Genomic DNA, 11252 nt, shown 5'->3' with positions numbered 1-11252 from the left:
ACTCAAAGGACACCGGCCTCCGACCGTCCGCCTCCCGGCCCCCACGTCGAAAACCCTTCAGTACCTGCTTAACCAAAAATGATTTGGTAACATCCGGAAGGCCCCTCAACCTAAAACCAAAAACTAAACCAGCAAAACACTGGTTAACCCTTGCCACTGACCAACCCTCCTCCACCATGTGCCCCAAAAACAACACCAATGGGATCTCCCCCCCCATCAACACCAACCCCAATACTCACACACCACTGCTCCCAAGAACGCAACGCCTTACCATAGTCAGACCAAGTACCTTCACTCAAAGACCTCCTAAACAAATCCGCTATAGCACCTCCAATAGGTCCCAGAGCCACGCCGGGCACTCCAACCCCTCCTCCTCCGCCTCTGGAGCCAGCTGACGAAAACCCTCCCACTGCAAACGAGAAAGAGAGTCAGCCACCCTGTTATGAACACCCGACACATGCACCGCCACAACCCATGTGTTCAGCGGCAAACACATCAGCACCAAGTGCTGCAATAACCTAACTACAGGAGGCGAAAATGCAGTCAGACTATTAACGGCCTGCACAACACCCAAGTTATCGCAATGCCACCTCACTTTCCTATCCTTGAACTTGCCCCCCCCACAGCACCACCGCCAGCACTATCGGGAACAATTCAAGCAACGCCACGTTCCTAACCCAACCCCTCTCAAACCAACTCACCGGCCACTTACCCGCACACCACTGTCCTTCACAATACACACCAAAACCCACCCCCCCAGCAGCATCTGAAAACAAGTCAAAACTCTCCACCACCTCCCCCATGACCAACGCCCTGCCATTAAATTGTCCCAAAAACCCGTCCCAAACCTCCAAGTCCTTCCTCAATTCCTTCCCCAGCCGAATAAAATAGTGACCCGACACCACACCTGCCGTCGCCGCCGCCAACCTCCTACAAAATATTCTGCCAATCGGAATAATCCTACAAGCAAAATTCAACTTCCCTAACAAGGATTGCAACTCCTTCAAACGAATCTTCGGCCCCACCCTCGCCGACTGCACTGCAGCCCTCACATCAACCAATTTGTCCTCAGGTAACCTACATTCCATCCGAACCGTATCCAGCTCTATGCCTAAAAAACACAACTCTGTAGTGGGGCCAACCGTCTTTTCTGCCGACAACGGCACCCCGAACTCCCTAAACACCGACTGCAACGAAGCCAACAGCAACCCTGGAACCCGCCGGCCCCAAACAAAGGAAGTCATCCAAATAATGAATGAGCGACTGACACCCCGCCACATCCTTCACCACCCATTCCAAGAAGGAGCTAAACTTCTCAAAATAAGCCGTCATGGCACCCAACAGGTAGGTTACAATGCAGGTACGTGGAACCTACACTCCCTGAAGTGTACGGTAGCCGTTATGGCACCTAACAGGTAGAATTTAGCGTAGGAACCCGTCTAACAGAGAACGCCTTGACGCTTGGCAGACGGGCTCAAATAATTTTGTACAAAATAATTTGCCAAGTATCTCGCACTTATAGTGTAGCACTTGTTATTTCCATGCAATTTTTGTACTTTATATTGCAGTGCATTGTCACATTGCATGTCTGTCTTTCATGTTATTTCCTTGCCCCAGCAATGTGCTCCTGCGGTTGTTATGTGACTGAGCCCCTTTTTTGGTTTCCCTTGTAGTTTGTAATTGAGGTGTGGCTGCCTCCTCAGTCTCACATTTCTGACCACCCTGTCTGCCCCATTGGCTGATTTTAATTAGTGTCAGTGCATAGTCAGGCCTGCTCCACTTCATTCACTGAAGCCACAGCACCAGGACTCCCACTGCGGTCCTTGGTGGCTTGTAGGCGCCGGTGGTGTTGTGGAGTGGGCCTGCTGTGTAGCCTGCATTCCCTGAGTGGATGGTAGCCGTCATGGCACCCAACAGGTAGGTTACAATGCAGGTACGTGGAACCTACACTCCCTGAAGTGTACGGTAGCCGTTATGGCACCTAACAGGTAGAATTTAGCGTAGGAACCCGTCTAACAGAGAACGCCTTGACGCTTGGCAGACGGGCTCAAATAATTTTGTACAAAATAATTTGCCAAGTATCTCGCACTTATAGTGTAGCACTTGTTATTTCCATGCAATTTTTGTACTTTATATTGCAGTGCATTGTCACATTGCATGTCTGTCTTTCATGTTATTTCCTTGCCCCAGCAATGTGCTCCTGCGGTTGTTATGTGACTGAGCCCCTTTTTTGGTTTCCCTTCTCAAAATAAGCGCAAGAGATCGAACACCCCATCGGCAAACACCCGTCCACAAAATACCCCCCCTCCCAAAAACATCCCAACAAGCGCAAACTATCCGGATGAACCGGCAATAAGCGAAACGCGGCCTCAATGTCCGCCTTTGCAAACAGCGCACCTGGCCCCAACTTCCTAACCCAACTAACCGCCGTATCAAACGAGGTGTAAACAACCGAACACAATTCCGGATCAATCCTATCATTCACCGACGACCCCTTTGGGAAAGATAAATGGTGAATCAGCCGAAAAGCATTCGGCTCCTTCTTCGGAACCACCCCCAACGGAGAAACCACCAAGTTCCCCAAAGGTAACTCCACAAACGGCCCGTACATTCTCCCCAAACTCACCTCCTTAGCTAGCTTCTGAGACACCACTTCCGGGTGCATCAAAGCCGACCTCAAATTCTTACCTCTTCCACCCCCCGCATCCTCATGACAAGACGGAATCACAAACCCCTCCTCAAACCCCCTCCGCAACAGCTCCGCCCCCACCCTATCCGGGTACCTACTTAAATACGGCCCCATCGCCTCCACCCTGACCGGAGTCCGTCCCTTTTCCAACCGTCTCTCACCCCCTCGGCCTATGCCCCCGGAAACACCGGCTGGCCCCGTGACTCCCCCCGCACCCCGAACACTCGTGCTTAAACTTACATTTCTGACCGAACTTGCAACTACCCTCATTGAACAAAAAGCACAAGCCCTTTGCAGAGGCAGCGGCAAAACCTGACTGCCCTCCCCCCCCTGCTCCACACGAAAAGGCTGCCCCTGTCTACCAGCCCCCATCACCCTCATCCACAGCCCTATGTCTTTATGGTCCCTCCGCATACCAGAGTGGACCGCCTTCCTCTGACGAAACTGTTCGTCATACCGCAACCACCCGTATCCTCCATAAACACGATAAGCCTCCCCTATCGCATCCATGTAACAAAACAGAGGCGAACAACTATCTTGCGCCTTTTCCCCGATCACACTTGCCAAAATAGCAAACGCCTGAAGCCAATTGCTAAACGTACAGGGTTCTCTTCCTCCTCCTTCTTCCCCAAATCCTTCCTAACCACATCCAAATTAAAGCGCTCCAACGGGAGAAGCGAGAAAATATCCACGCATTCCCCCTTCCAAATTCGCTCCCTCACTTCCTGCTTTAAATGCGCCCCCAACGGGCCCTCAAAGCACACATACACCTCGCCCTTTGCCGCATCATCAACCCTCGGCCTGTCTTCCTCACCGCCAACCTGAGTCTGCACTGAAACCCCCACCCTGGGGCCCAACCCCCACCAAAACCTGCCCAGATCCCCCAGCCACCGCTTCAACCTCGCTTCCCCTCCCCAAGCTTGCAAAGGCCCTGCCCCGCCGTGCCCTAAACCAGCCAACCCGCACAGTAACCGCCCCAAACCACCAAATAAATCAGCCTGACCACCCCCGCTGGCCCCCAACCCCACACCTTGCAATAATGTAAACAGTGTCCCCAAGGTTGCCTCACCTGGCGGCCCGGGTGCTGTGAACCCCGCAGCCGTTGATCTGGATTCCAGCCGCTCCACTTCTGATCGCACTATCCTGGACCCCGCTTCCGGTAACCGTCCACTGCAGCCCGGCGACCCAGCACTCTCAGGGCTGGCCGCGTCTTGTTCAGCCCCTGCTGTCTGCTCACTCGACTCCTCAATAAGACCAGCCGCCAGCTGTCCGTCATCTATAAGGGGCCTGTGCACCCGCTCAGCCTCCCGGTAAACAGCCCCGCAGACCCTTGCTCCACTTGCTCTCCCACGTCGAGCAGGCCTCCCCCCAGGCCTAGGAGGGGAGCCTGCAGTACCTGGTCCCGCATTCCCGCCGTCTGCAGCCGCACGCGATGAAGGGGGCCGCCCCCCTCCCTTCGCTGAGTCCCGCCGTGCATGTGGATTCCTCCCGAGCTGTGAGGACTTAGGGAGGGGTTGAGAGTGTCCCCCACTGCCCGGAGGGTCCCTAGAGGGGCTCCTAACTCGGCGCTGGACTCTGGGGGTGTCCTCCTCAATCAGGCGCGCCGGCGGCCTAGCCCGCCGCGACCGTTTTTCCTCTGACGGCGGGCAAACTGCACCCGCCGCCTCCCCCTGTAACAAGCCGGCTACCTGGTCTTCAAGCCAGCCTTGGCCATGGACCTCCGGCGCTGCCCGCAGCCTCTCCAGGACTTCATCGACACCCGACATGGTAAGCTGGGAGCTGGACAGGATGCCGAGATGTCCGCTCTCCTGCTCCTCTTCTCCCGAAATGGCGCCTGTCCGTTGGCTCCGCCCCCTCTTGAAGCTCCGCCCCACCCCGCGCCACTCCGTCCCCTCACTATCCTAACCCTTCCTAGCCACTCCTCTGCCCCGGAGCCCAAAACCCCTCATGCAGGCCTACCTCCAGCGTCCGGCCTTTCTAAACCCAGACAACCCCCTATGTACACTATAATACAACCTGTGATATTTTCATAGCCTTTACTATGCATTGTAAAGCCTCCTTCACAAATGAAATGAATGGGTCCGCATCCTATCCGCAAAAAAAAAGGAACAGAAATGGAAACGTTCGTGTGCATGTAGCCTTAATGTGTGTATTCACACATCAGTTTTTTATCACGGTCCGTGTTTTTAGCACGGATGAATGCTCTATTTTGTCCTTGTGCATCCAACGGCCATTATAGTCTATGGGTCCGTGAAAACCACGGATGCTTAGGAAGAGATGCTTTGAAAATTATTTTTCAGCTATGCGGTGTCAGTGAAACACGGATGACACATAGACAGCAAAAAACGGACACACGTAGCCAACATGGATCCATCACAGACATCTTCACGGAGGCATCACTGACCACCTATTCACGGATATAAGCACGGACACGGAGGCTTTTAATACTCCTGTATTACAGTGGATAGTTATTGTGGCAGGCATGATAATACAGCCTGCTGAAGGCAGAGTGTATTAGCGGTCGAAAGGATATTTTTTCTGTTTTACATAACAGAACAAAATGGAACCGTTATTTGTACCCATAGAACTGTATTAGGGTTCTGTTTTGCATTCCATCCTTAAAGGGGTTGTCACTTCAGCAAATAGCATTTATCATGTAGAGAAAGTTACTACAAGGCACTTACTAATGTATTGTGATTGTCCATATTGCTTCTTTAGCTGGTAGGATTTATTTTTCCGTCACATTATAGACTGATCGCTTCCATGGTTACGACCACCTTGCAATTCTGTAGCGGTGGCTGTACTTGCACACTATAGGAAAAAGCACCTACCTATGTGCAAGCATTGCCACCGCTGCTGGATTGCTGAGTAGGGTGGCCAGACGTCCGGTTTTAGGCCGGACAGTTCGGTTTTCAGACTCCCTGTCTTCCGTCCGGCACAGGATGTCCTCCTTTTTAGTAGCTCACACTCAGACAGCAGCATTGCGCTGTCTGACCGCGAGCTGCCAGCACAAACTGGCTCACTAGCAGGCTTTTCTCACCCCGTCAGTCACTAGAGCCTGCAGACATGGCTGACTGAGGGCTACCCCTAGCTCACCTTCGGTCGACAGCACGAGCACGTTCGCGTGAACAAGCCCTTAGTCTGTGATTACACGTGCCCTTGATCTTGCTGTTTATTGCTGTTAATTGCTTTTCTAATGTGATTTGTTCAGCACTTAATGTACTTTGTCTTGCTCAGTAATAAAAAAAAATCTTGTCCTGTCTTAAAGGGAGTCTTTCACCTAATCTGAGCATTTTAGACCGCTCAGATCAGGTTATAGACTCTTTGACCCTCATTACAATGGTACCTTTGTTTTCTGTGTCCCTCGTCCATATCATGAAAAAAAACACTTTTTAAACGTATGCAAATGAGCTTCTGAAGGTGCCCAGGGGCGGCGTTACTGGGCGATGTGCCCAGAATAACACACCTCTTTCAGCTCTCTGGCCCGCCCTTCTGTCCTATTATTACCTCCTCCTCTGCCTCCAGCCGGCAGACGTCACAAGCGGCAAGAGAAGAAGTCAGGCTGGAAACTGGCCCGCGCATGCGCATGCGCCAGCCGTCTGTCTTTAGTTGGCCGGCGCATGCGCAATATAAAAAGCTGTTCCTCTGCCTATAATGGGCAGAGTAGTGCGCAGGTGCGGGCCAGTTCCCAGTTTTTTTCATGATCTGGACGAGGGACACAGAAAACAAAGGTACCATTGTAATGAGGGTCAAAGAGTCTATAACCTTATCTAAGCGGTCTAAAACGCTCAGTGTGAGGAATATGGATTAATATTTACTGTCAGCCATGTCCTCACACCCCCATCTGCTGACAGATAGCGGAGGTAAGGCACTCCACAGGAGGGCCCTGCTGCAAAGCCCCAGCCCTGATTGTAATTTGATGCATCTCTTGGCATGTTCAGTGTACATGCAAAATAGGTTTCCACCCCCCCCCCCCCAGCCATCTGAGTGTCAGTTGGCAAGAAGGAAGGCCCCCAGGGGGTCCAGGCTTCAGGGAGAAGGTCACACCTCAGTGCACCAGTTTGGAGCCAACTGAATCTTGCAGGAAAACCCCCAGCATGGGGTATCCGCCCTTGCCCAGGATCAATGAGACCTCCCAGACATGTTGGCACCTACCTTTCATAAGGAATTATGAATCGCCTGGCCATCGCAGGCGCAAACCGGATACATATTTGTGTCCCGGTGGCCACGAGGTACGTTCCCATGGTCTTTGTTTACTGGGACGAGGTCAGGGTAGGGAGATATCCATATCTCCCCATAGAAACCACATAACGGTACCAGGTTTGGGCTCTACTTGTAGCCGGAACCCAGGCAGGTCCATTGGTCCCAGAACCATCTCCCTGTGACCCTCTGGTCTGGAGCTATGAACCCTAAAGGGTTTTGTGGGTCATTTGCTGCCAGCCCAGAAGAGGGGGAGTGGACCCCTCCCTGAGGCCGGGAGGGGAGGGGCTGGCTACAGGTTAAAAGTCTGGTGCCAGCAAGTAGGCGCGTCTTTCTCTGAAGAGGGGTCACATCCTACACATGTGTTTAGAGGGACCCAGGAAATAGCTGAGCTCACGGCCCTTCATGTGGACTCCAGCAAAGAACATTCTCAAAGGAACTTTCATCATACTCGGTAACTGACTTTTACACTGCTTAACCCTGTTGTAACCATATAACCTGTATCTGTAACCTCAGACCACTGTATATATTGTCTGTGTATATTGTGTTAAATCTAGTGTGCCCTTACGGCGATTAAATCTATAATTTAATCTTGTGCTATCTTGTATCTCGATCACGAATCCCCACGTCCGTGTTTTGGCCTAGTTATAAGCTACCGCGGGTTGGTTTCTGACCCTATATAATCCCGTTAGCGGACCGGGCTTATATCAAACGAGAACTGGTGGCAGTTACCCGGGCTGAGGGCGTGCTGTTTTCACTGCGGCAGTGAAAAGGCTCTCTCAGCTTGTTGCCTCTCTGTGCCCGCGTGGACAGGGTGTGTGTGTGTAAACTATACCAGCCTGACCTTACGTGCTCCTCTGGAGGGCGTAACTTCACGTTTTTGGTAACCCTGTGATCATACCAGGTCTCGTGAGCTCGACGTGGTTGACGTCAAGTGGGCATGAGGTGTGGTATTCATCACACTCAGATTAGGTGAAAGACTCCCTTTAAAGGTCCCCATGTACCTACAATAGCTTTCCGCAAAACAGCTGTACCTACCGACTTCCCTCTACACATGCATTTTCAGTGGCCACCTTCCTGTACACACGCACTGTTGGTTCTTAAAAGGCAAACTGCCCAATTCTTCTTTCCCCTGACATCATCTGTGGGAGGAAAGTCAGAAGGCTCCCATACACATTAGATAGCAGCCCAGCCAACCCAAATTGACAGTGTCATTTGAAATGTCCCTAGATCACAATCTTAAAAATTACAAGTATTTTATTATGTTGACACTACCTTTTAAGCTTTTTTTTTTGCTTTGTGTACAAAGCATTAGTTACAGATGCTCTGAAAGTGTGACTGTTGTTTTAGGTAACTTTTTAGAATAAGCTGCCGTGCGGGTGTACGCCATTTATGACCATTATGACCAAATCGAAGTTAACGAAGTGGACTTCGATCCGAATTGCAGGAAAAATTTGATTTGTCACTAGGCCAAATTTCCTCGCGCTTCATGGTAGCAAATGAATTTTTTCTGCAATCATGGCCATCTTTATTGAAAAAAATGTGCCAAATCTTGCACGCGCTGACGTGTGATGTCATCAATGAGGAGATCTGAGGAGAGGAGAGGAGAAATGTTCGGTAGACACAGGCAAGGTTTCTTCATATCTCTCTCCAATTGTATTACAGTATGAGACACAATAGGATCAAAGAATGAAAGGATGTGCCGTAAAAATAACTGTGCCCAGCAAATAGTGGCCCTGACACTAATAGTGTTGTAAACATAGTGTACCCCAAAAATAATTGTGCTAACCTGATACTTTGCCAGGGTCCACCCACAGTAATAGTGCTCCCAAAAGGCCCATCAATAGCAATATTTCTCTGCCAGAGTGGACTTAGTAATAATAGTGCCCCCAACAGTTATGATGTCTCCATTATGCCCCAGAAGTAATAATGCCCCCATAGTGCCAATAATAGTAATCATGTTCCCCTTAGTCCCCCAGTAGTAATAAAGCTCACCATAATGCCCCCCAGTAGTAATAGTGCTTCTTATAATGTGTGCCAGTACAAAAAATACCCCCTTATAATGTGTGTTAGTACAAAAATGCCCCCCTTAAAGAGCCTGTCACCGCTCCTGACATGCCTGTTTTAATAGCGTCATGCATTCCCTATATAATAGCAATTCTCATCTATTCGTATGTCTCTATGTTGGGCCATTCCTTTATTATTTCTACTCGAAGTTAGGAATGAATTGCTAGCAGTCTGCAGTAAGGGTACAGAGGGGTGGTAACCAGTTAGGGGGGTGTACCTGCACAGTCTCACTCTATCCAATCAGTGCTGCCATTTTCAGACTGTGCAGGTACACCCCCCCTAACTGGTTACCTCCCCTCTGTACCCTTACTGCAGACTGCTAGCAATTCATTCCTAACTTCTAGTAGAAACAATAAAGGAACGGCACAACATAGAGACATAAGAATAGCTGCTCCAGAATTGTTATTACATGGGGAATCCATGAAGGTATTAAAACAAGCATGTCAGGAGTGGTGACAGGTCCTCTTTAACCACCTAACTGGCTGGGCTTGGGCAGAAGGGGGGTGCTTTAGCTGCTGATATCTCCTGATTGGTAGCAGCTAGAAGCATGGAACTGGTCTTGTTTGATAATAGTAGCATTAGCCGAAGATAAACAGGAGATATCACTGTTAGAAATCGAGTCAGGAATAATCAGGTAAACCCTGCTTTTACTTTCACTTTCAGCTGCATTCACTGCATCTCAATTTTTAACAGTGATATCTTCCTATGCAGTGAAGATAATGCTGTCATTCTGGTATTATTTGAAAGCTTGGAATGTCAGCTTTCAAACAATACAGCTGCGAGCTGCTAACAAACCAGAGATTTGAGCAGCTAAAGCAGCTGCCACCGCCTCCCCTTCAGTCTGGAATAGGAGGGGTAGCAGTTGCAGAGCTGACAGGCTGCAGGAGGAAAAGGAAAATAATAAAAATATATCGAAATTTAACATTATAATCATTGTACGGACCCACATAATAAAGTTATGTTATTTTTACCACACACTGAATGCCTCAGGGAAGTTATGGCTGCTGGAATACAAAGGGGGAAATATTATTGGCCCTTAAGACTAAAATTTATTATGTCACTAAGAGGTTAAAAATGCAATTGTGTCCCCTGAGTTGTGCGCCAACAAGATTTACTGCAGACACATATTAAAATTTTACAATAAGAAAGTGACATTTTTGGGAGGGTTTTTCCAATTTTAATGTGACTGTTAGGAGGGTAAATGTGTGCCTGTAAAAAAAGACGCCTTATAGTGTGTGCCAATACAAAAAATACCCCCATTCTGTGTGCCAGTACAAAAATACCTCCTCTTAGTGCCCCCAGTAGAGCCAATGTCCCCATAGTGCCCCCATAATATGTGCCTGTACAAAAACTGCCCCCTTCTGTGTGCCAGTACAAAATACCCCTATTTAGTGCCCCAAGTAGATGCCCCCATAGTGCTCCTCTCCCCCATTCTCCATAGTGGCCAAACAGCATGGTTCTAAATGAAATAAAAATGAAAATACTTACCGCCATGCACCTGTCAACAAAGCAGTTGAAGTCTCTTCCAGCCTGTGTCCCCCGCCGTATGCGGCCCGGCAGCGAGATGATGATCATGTCATGGTGCCGCGTGCGCTGGCCTCTGATAGGCTACAGGCACCAGAACTTAGGCCTGTCAGAAGGAATGGGGCAGGGAGATGTTGCTCCCGTGCCCCGATACAGTATCTAGCTGTATCACCGTCCTTAGGTTGAATATAGAGAGATGAGCACTTCCACTATGAAAGCGCTCATTTTCCTCAGCCCTGCTTCTGCCCCCACTTGTCTGCAGGATCGCACTACCTGAGGCGGTTATACATGCCACTTTCAGTTCCCCTGCCAAGTGTCACGGCCTATGGTGTACGCTGTGAAACTGTTGCCACACTTGCGGTTGCCCGCGGCAACGTGTTGCTGTGAGAGCATGCAGTGGCAGTGTCTCGGCCTTCTGGGTGATTGCTGTGACATGGTTGCCACGCATGCTGTTGCCGGTGGTCACGTATTTGGTATGCTTGTGTGTGCACTTCCCCTTTAAGTTGTAGCCTTCCTCTGTCTGGTGCTGTAAGGGTTAACTCCCTGACTGGGTTTGGTCACTTTGCTTATATCTTCTGTGGTTTCCTGGCTGGAGTGAGTTGTACTTCAGCTGTTGTTGGTGCTGGAGCTCTGCTCCAGTCCAGGGTGTTCCATCTGTCCAGTGAGGGCCACCCTTGTGGTCATCAATGTTACACTAGAGTATGGACTAATTGCAGCATTTACACTAGACTATAGACTGACTGCAGCATTTCGACTTAATTGTAGACTGCCT

Source organism: Bufo gargarizans, chromosome 4 (assembly GCF_014858855.1).
Source record: "Bufo gargarizans isolate SCDJY-AF-19 chromosome 4, ASM1485885v1, whole genome shotgun sequence".
Taxonomy (NCBI): domain Eukaryota; kingdom Metazoa; phylum Chordata; class Amphibia; order Anura; family Bufonidae; genus Bufo; species Bufo gargarizans.
The sequence above is the reverse complement of the archived record's forward strand: the minus strand, read 5'-3'. Positions refer to the sequence as shown.